This window comes from Gymnoscopelus microlampas, assembly GCF_963454915.1.
Source record: "Gymnoscopelus microlampas genome assembly, chromosome: 9".
Taxonomy (NCBI): Eukaryota; Metazoa; Chordata; class Actinopteri; order Myctophiformes; family Myctophidae; genus Gymnoscopelus; species Gymnoscopelus microlampas.
The window spans coordinates 933,830-940,677 of NC_139946.1; the positions used below are offsets into that span (position 1 = coordinate 933,830).

The 6,848-nt window shown below is 40.6% G+C and overlaps 1 long non-coding RNA gene across 1 annotated transcript; it reads right to left on the reverse strand.

Moving 5' to 3' along the window:
- Nucleotides 1–257: 257 nt before the first annotated feature.
- LOC311052329 lies at nucleotides 258–2,726 on the reverse strand. Its single transcript, XR_014601500.1, has 3 exons — nucleotides 2,453–2,726; nucleotides 1,129–1,355; nucleotides 258–907 (listed from the first exon to the last, which is right to left on the reverse strand). It is a non-coding gene; the product is annotated as an uncharacterized lncRNA (long non-coding RNA).
- Nucleotides 2,727–6,848: the final 4,122 nt, after the last annotated feature.

Here is a 6,848-nt window from a genome sequence, read left to right on the forward strand (position 1 = left end):
AATTTGGGGGTCCTTGACATGGAAAAGTATGAGAACCATTGCATTGATTATAGTGATAACACATGATTCTCTTGTTCTCAGCCACTTTCTCAGTAAGAAGAATCTCCTGCAGTTTCTTCCTCCTTGGACATGACACACTGTAACTCAGCTGTAGATGCGAAACTGCATTTTGTTGTCTCAGTAGTGCTTGTACTCTGTGCAGTGACAATAAAGTTGAAACTAAATCTAATCTAAACATCACTCATAAAAACAACTGCTTAATTTAAGCCAAGTAGGACATTTATCAATAGTAGGCTACAGATTACAGAATATGCAAGGCAAATAATGGCATTCAATAAAACATTTTATTCACAATTTAAGTGCAAGCTCTTGAAGTCATCTCTTTTAAGAGCTTGAATCCTCTTCACGAGGCTACTACTGCACAAAGATTAGTACATTTTTCGTTTTGGTGAAGCACATTAAAATAGTAGATATGTAGAGATATACAGTATGTATGTATAGAGAGTTCACAATATAGTAGTATAATATAGCATATAGTAAAGTATACTATTAGTTTAGATTAATATAGCTGTTTTTCCCCCTTTTGTAAAGGCTAGTGTGACTAATCATGCCATGACAGATCCTACACTATCTGCAATGTTGAATCCTCTGCCAACCAGTACAGTACACAGTCTCCAGGAAAATCTGATGGACGCTGGTGGTGACGCTGATCAAACTGCTGGGCTTTTGAGCAGTAGGCACGGCTCTGTTGGTGGCCAGCGTCATGCTGCCTTGCCTGGAGTGACTCTTCTTGTAGCGAGGGTCCTGCTGCTACATGCTGTGTTGGGAGCTGCCTGGAGTGCAGATGGTCTTAATTAGACTCCTTGGAGGTGTTTCAGGTTATTACTTGCAGATGGGTCAAAAACACCTGAGAATAAAATAAACAGGGAATATTACTGTGATAGTACAGACCGGTAGGATATCATTTAACTTTTAGATCATTTTCTTCTGCTTAAATAAGAGAACACTGCATGCTTCAATCAAATAATACATAAAGCATTGTCATTATCTAGTTAAAATGCTGTGGTTTCACTGACCCTGGTTCTAATGAATTAGAACAATATGCTCAATTTAAAATACACAACTCACGTTACCACGCTTTGACTCAGTCGCTGAAGTGGGCCACAAGCACCTAGAGTAAGGTTCTACTGTGTCTTTCCTCTGGACTCTTGCAGCGCAGCACCTACACGGGACCAGACCTCACACAGTCCAGACTTGCAGTCACAGTGTGCGTCAAGCACCGCCCCAGTGTGCTGTGCTCTGGGGCCATGATCCAGGGAGAGGTTGGCTTCTCCCTCGGTTGCTGAGTGCAGCACCTGAGAATAGAGTAAACAGTGATATTACTGTGATAGAACAGACCGCTAGGGTATTATTGTCTTCAGCTTACATAGGACAACACTGCATGCGTGCAACAAAAAAATCAAATAATATCTAAAGCAGAGGTCTTCAACAGGGGGTCCTCAGAGTTACTACAGGGGGTCCGCCAAATCTTTGTGTGATTTTTACATAAACCACTTCAACCAAGTATCCCTATTCTGAGAGGAACTTTAGCCAAAGGCGTTGTGCGTTTGTAGATCTGCTATCTTCGGCAAAGTGGTTTAGTATAGCGGGGAAAAAGAGCAGGCTAAGTACAGAGTGAAAGGTCAGGTATAAGTGTTGTTTAAGTGCATGATTAAATGTTTGGAAATACACATTAACATGAATCCAACATGATAGTGCTGTGGAACAAGTCTATGAAGCTGCCTATGAAATCTATGAAAAAAGAAATATTCTATACAATATAATGGGGGTCCCTGCTTTATCTCGCTCTCAGCCAAGGGGTCCTTGGCCTGAAAACGTTGAAGACCCCTGATCGTAATTGTAATTATATCTAGTTAGAATGCTGTGGTGTTACCGACCCTGGTTGTGGTACATTTTGACCCAGTCTTGTAAGACCCTGCTTGTAAGACCAGCCACTGACTGTATGAAAAGTGCTGGGTAACCAGGCTAGTACTTTTTACTTGTGTTTTTCCCCCTATGAAACTCTCAAAGAACAAAGCTTGACTATCTGCATGCCAGCCACAATGGACAGACTCGACTTTCATGAAGTATTTTGGGTCATTAATAAGGCCCATATTTGGGCTTTGTTTACGTCTGACTTCTTTTGGGCACACAGTAGCTTAGTCCAGCGTTAGAGTTCTCTCTAAGTTAGAGAGAACTCACTAACGCCAGGGCTAAAAAAGCTTAGCCTTGGATCAAGACTATATATTAGTTGTATTTGATCAAGTCTGACTCAGATAAAATAAATCTACGATAGTCTTGATCCAAGGCTAACAGTAGCCACGCTAACACACAGACTTGCACAGCACTTCTACAGTTCACCAACATTACCTGTCAAACGATAAAACAAAATAATAAAAACAAACTTACTTACCCTTGCACAAATAAGATTGAGCCTCAAGGCTGTTGTAGGCCATCAACTGGTCCATAGTGTAGTAGGCACTGCGTGTAAACACTAAATAATAATCATACAATATCCGGATAATGTATGGCCCGGCGGATAAAGATCCTTATTGACACTAAACTCACTCGTAACAAGCTTATACGGATCGATACCGATAAATGTAATCTTCTCCTCGTATTGTTTCCTCTTAATCTGCGTAAAATGTTCTAGCAGTGACTAGCTAAAGTAGCTGCTATGTGTTTGTTTACAGTATTACACTTAGCCGGAGCTAACACGGTGCTGCTGGACCGAACCGGACCTCACCAAGATGGCGCGTAGGGAGGGGGTGGAGTCTCGGCTCCGCCCCCTCCCTATCCGTAACTTTGTATAATAATGCATATGAATGATCGATAATTAAAAAACAGGTAATTTTCCGTTTTCCATTCATGTAGATGAAAGGCTAAAATTGAAAATCAAGCCAATTTTCGATTTTTGATTTTTGATTTCACATTGAATAATAGACTGAACGCAAGATACGGGCTTGTAAAGTAATACTTGATATCTTGGCAAAAATTGTGTTTAACAAAAAAATTAAATTAAAAAACGGGTCAATTTCCGTTTTCCATTCATGAGATGAAGCCAATTTCTTATTTTCGATTTTGGGACTTAAGAACGGATATAAACTGAACGGACAATTTCCGATTTTCGATTTTGGGATTTGAGAACGGATATCAATTGAACGCTACGTACACGGATTGTATAGCCTAAGAAATATACATGTTTAGTATTTAGAATGGCGGTGTAGAAGTAAAAGTATTGGAAATTGGATATAGGCCTACTCACGTAAAGTAAAAAAAAACTCAAAATCTGAAAATAGCAGATCGCGACGCGTTGTGAGCTTGTAGATCGGCTATTTTCAAATAGCCTAGGTATAAAATAAGGCTAAAGTGATTAATTAATCTTTTAAGATATATACATACATAAAACATAAATGAACCACTTTATCCCTATTTTATACCTAGACTATTTGAAGAATGCCGATCTACAAGCTCAGAACTCGTCGCATCGCGACGAGTTGTGAGCTTGTAGATCAGCTATTTTCAAACATTTTAGTACTTTTACTTTTGGTACGTTAAGTACATTTTATTCAACGTGGCTCCGCCAGATGCAAAAAGCTTGCTTCACAGCTGGGGAACCTAGTTACTCAATATCGCCCCCATCTGGCGGAGCCACGTTACATTTTATTACCAATACTTTTGAACTTTTACTTTGCAAATCAAGTACATTTTGAATTACGGACTTTTACTTGTAACAGAGTACAGTATTGATACTTTTACTTAAGTAAAATATTTGAGTACTTTTTCCACCACTGTTGAAAGGTGTACCTGAGTTAGTAAGTAAAGACTTTTTAAGTTAATTCCTTGTTTCCTGTGGCTGATTTCTGCATTGGGGTCTTTACCTGGTGTTTTGAGTCCTGACAGTACTACTGCAATAAGGGACAAATAAAATCATATTTCAGCAAAGATTATACACAATAGTGATAATAATTCTTGTTTAAAAATATAAATAATGAACACATGTGCTTTTAATAGAGAATTAAATGATCAGAAGTATAAACTTTATAATAATAACATTTTAAATACTACTTTATATTTCACATTTTTAAACATTCTAACAAAATAAATCTAGCATGGGGGTCCCTGGCACAAAACATTTTCAGATGGGGGTCCGCGACCAAATACATATTAATTTTGGGGTCCTTGACAAGATTTTTTTTTACACAATCATAAGGTGATTAATCACAATTCTTTGTTATGTATTACAAATATAAATAATGAACAGATGAGCTTTTCAAAGAGAATGAAACAAGTAGAAGTTTATTGTCATAACAATGTACATCATTAGCAGTCATGACATTCTAGTCCAACTCAACTTGACATAGTAATACAAATATGAACATAGTGAGTGATTACATCAAAACAATATTTAATCAATCAATCATGACATTTTCTACTGTCCTCGACACTTCAAGGAAGAAGACGTCCAAAACCAAGACTCCCACACGAATGAAGAGAATCAGCGCATCTTTATATCAAATATCATGGAGTTCATATGAAAGAGTTTAAAAAGCAACAACATACCATAATAAATGTCTTATTGACTCTATACATGCTTGATTCTTACGTGAACATAATGAAAACAAACAGCAAACTTCATGTAGCTGTGGCTTAACCTCTCACACTCTGAACAACATGGCAACCATGTTTACAAGCTCTGAATATACTAATATATGTGTGTATAAAAAAGTGTTTGTATTACTATGCTAGACCAAGTGTCCCCACAAGTAAAGTAGAATTTGAGAAATATACATTATGAGGACCATTTCCCTGGTCCTCAAAAAAAGACAATTAGAGGTTTAGGGGTCGCCGTTAGACTTTTCCCTATTTTTTTCTTTCTTTTATTCCCTTTTTTTCTTTTTTTTCTTTCTTTTTTCTTTCTTTTCCCTATTTCTATACTTGTGCGGTGATGTCATGCACATAAAAATAGTCGATCTACAACCTCACAACGTGTCGCTGTGCGACCCGTCGTGAGCTTGTAGATCTGTTATTTTCCGGCTATACTTTTACTTAGGTAAAAAAGAAAATAATCTGAGTACTTCTTCCACCACTACAGATGGAAGAAATGAATCCTAACCTTTTTGTAACTGTCAGAGAGTACAAATGAAACCAAATGGACCCTAACCCATTTATATATACCTGAGAGGGTGTAAATGTATCCTACGGGCGGCCGGACCTAGCCGCGCACGGGGCTCTAGGTTCTTTTGCTTATTTTGGGGTGGCAAAAGCGTGTTTTTTTTCTTTTTCTGGGGGTCCCCGGACCGCGGACCCCTTCAGCTGTTTTTTTTATATTTTTTTTCCCCGGACCCCCTTGGAGTGTTGGAACCCCCGCGGACCCCTGTGGAACATGGCGGACCCCTTCGGCTGTGTTTTTAATATTATAGGGGGGTGTTGTGATTTATTTCATATAAATGTAATTTCAGTATTAGTTAAAACAGTTAAAAAAGGAATGTATTAATTGACAGTAGAAGAAACACATATTATTATTTCATTGAATATTGTGTGTATTTGTTGCAACCTTTATTGTGAAGGAACCACCGGAAGTGCTAAGCTATTCATTCCGTGTTACATAACACTCCGGTAGATTTGTTGTTGTGGTTCGTGCTGAAAGCACGTTGATTGGGGGAGAGGGGCCACTACTACCATCCGAGGCTTGTGCTGGCGCAGTAGGCCGCGACTCCCGCGAGCTGCGTCCTACTCCATTACTCGCTAAACCGGAAGTCCTGCAATTGGACCCCCGCGAAACATCGCATGCAAGAGGTTGCACATGAACTCTGCAGCCGCACTGAGGCGCTCCAACACAAACACTCTGATGCTCCCCTAAATCCATTCCAGGGTTTGAAAATACCCACTTGAAAGGGGTGACGTGCATCACCGTTCCAATGACCAATAAACTGCACTTCGGGATTTCGCAAAGATCCACAAAAGCGTGCAGTAGTCCACACACACACACACACACACACACACACACACACAGTCAGCAAGGGGAAAGACAACATGCTCGTCAGCTCATCATTGTGGTGGAGGAGTCGTTGCTCGCGCCGATAAACTCCACTTGGGGATTTCGCAAAGACCCACAAAAGCGTGCAGTAGTCCCCCCACACACACACACGCTCCTCCTGCATTGTGATAGAGAGAAAAGTGTGGTGTCGTCTCCCCCCCCCCCCCCCCCTCTCTCTCTCTCTCTCTCTCTCTGTCGCTTTCTCTCTCCATCTCCCTTTCTCACACACACACACACACACACACACACACACACACACACACACACACACACACACACACACACACACACACACACACACACACACACACACACACACACACACACACACACACACACACACACACACACAGACGCTCCTTCTGCCTGTTGTTTCGGCTCAGACAGGGGCGGGTAGCCGGAGTTGCCATGTCCTGGAGTTGTAAGCGTGAAGTGGCGTGTAATTGGTGAGGGAATGTGCGTCCACGCATGCGCAGTGCGCAGCTCTGTGTTTTTGCATGAAGCTGGTTGCTTGTTGCTCGCGCGCAATCTGGCAACACTGAGGGACGCTACAAACAGAGAGCAACAAACATTCTGGCAACACTGAGGGACGCTACAAACAGAGAGCAACAAACATTCTGGCAACACTGAGGGACGCTACAAACAGAGAGCAACAAACATTCTCGCGCATGACTGTAGAATGAAATTGTAGGATAGATGGATCCTAACATTTGTAACTGTTAGAGGGTACAAATAACCCTCGGCTCTCATGCATTGAAGGAGGCATGAG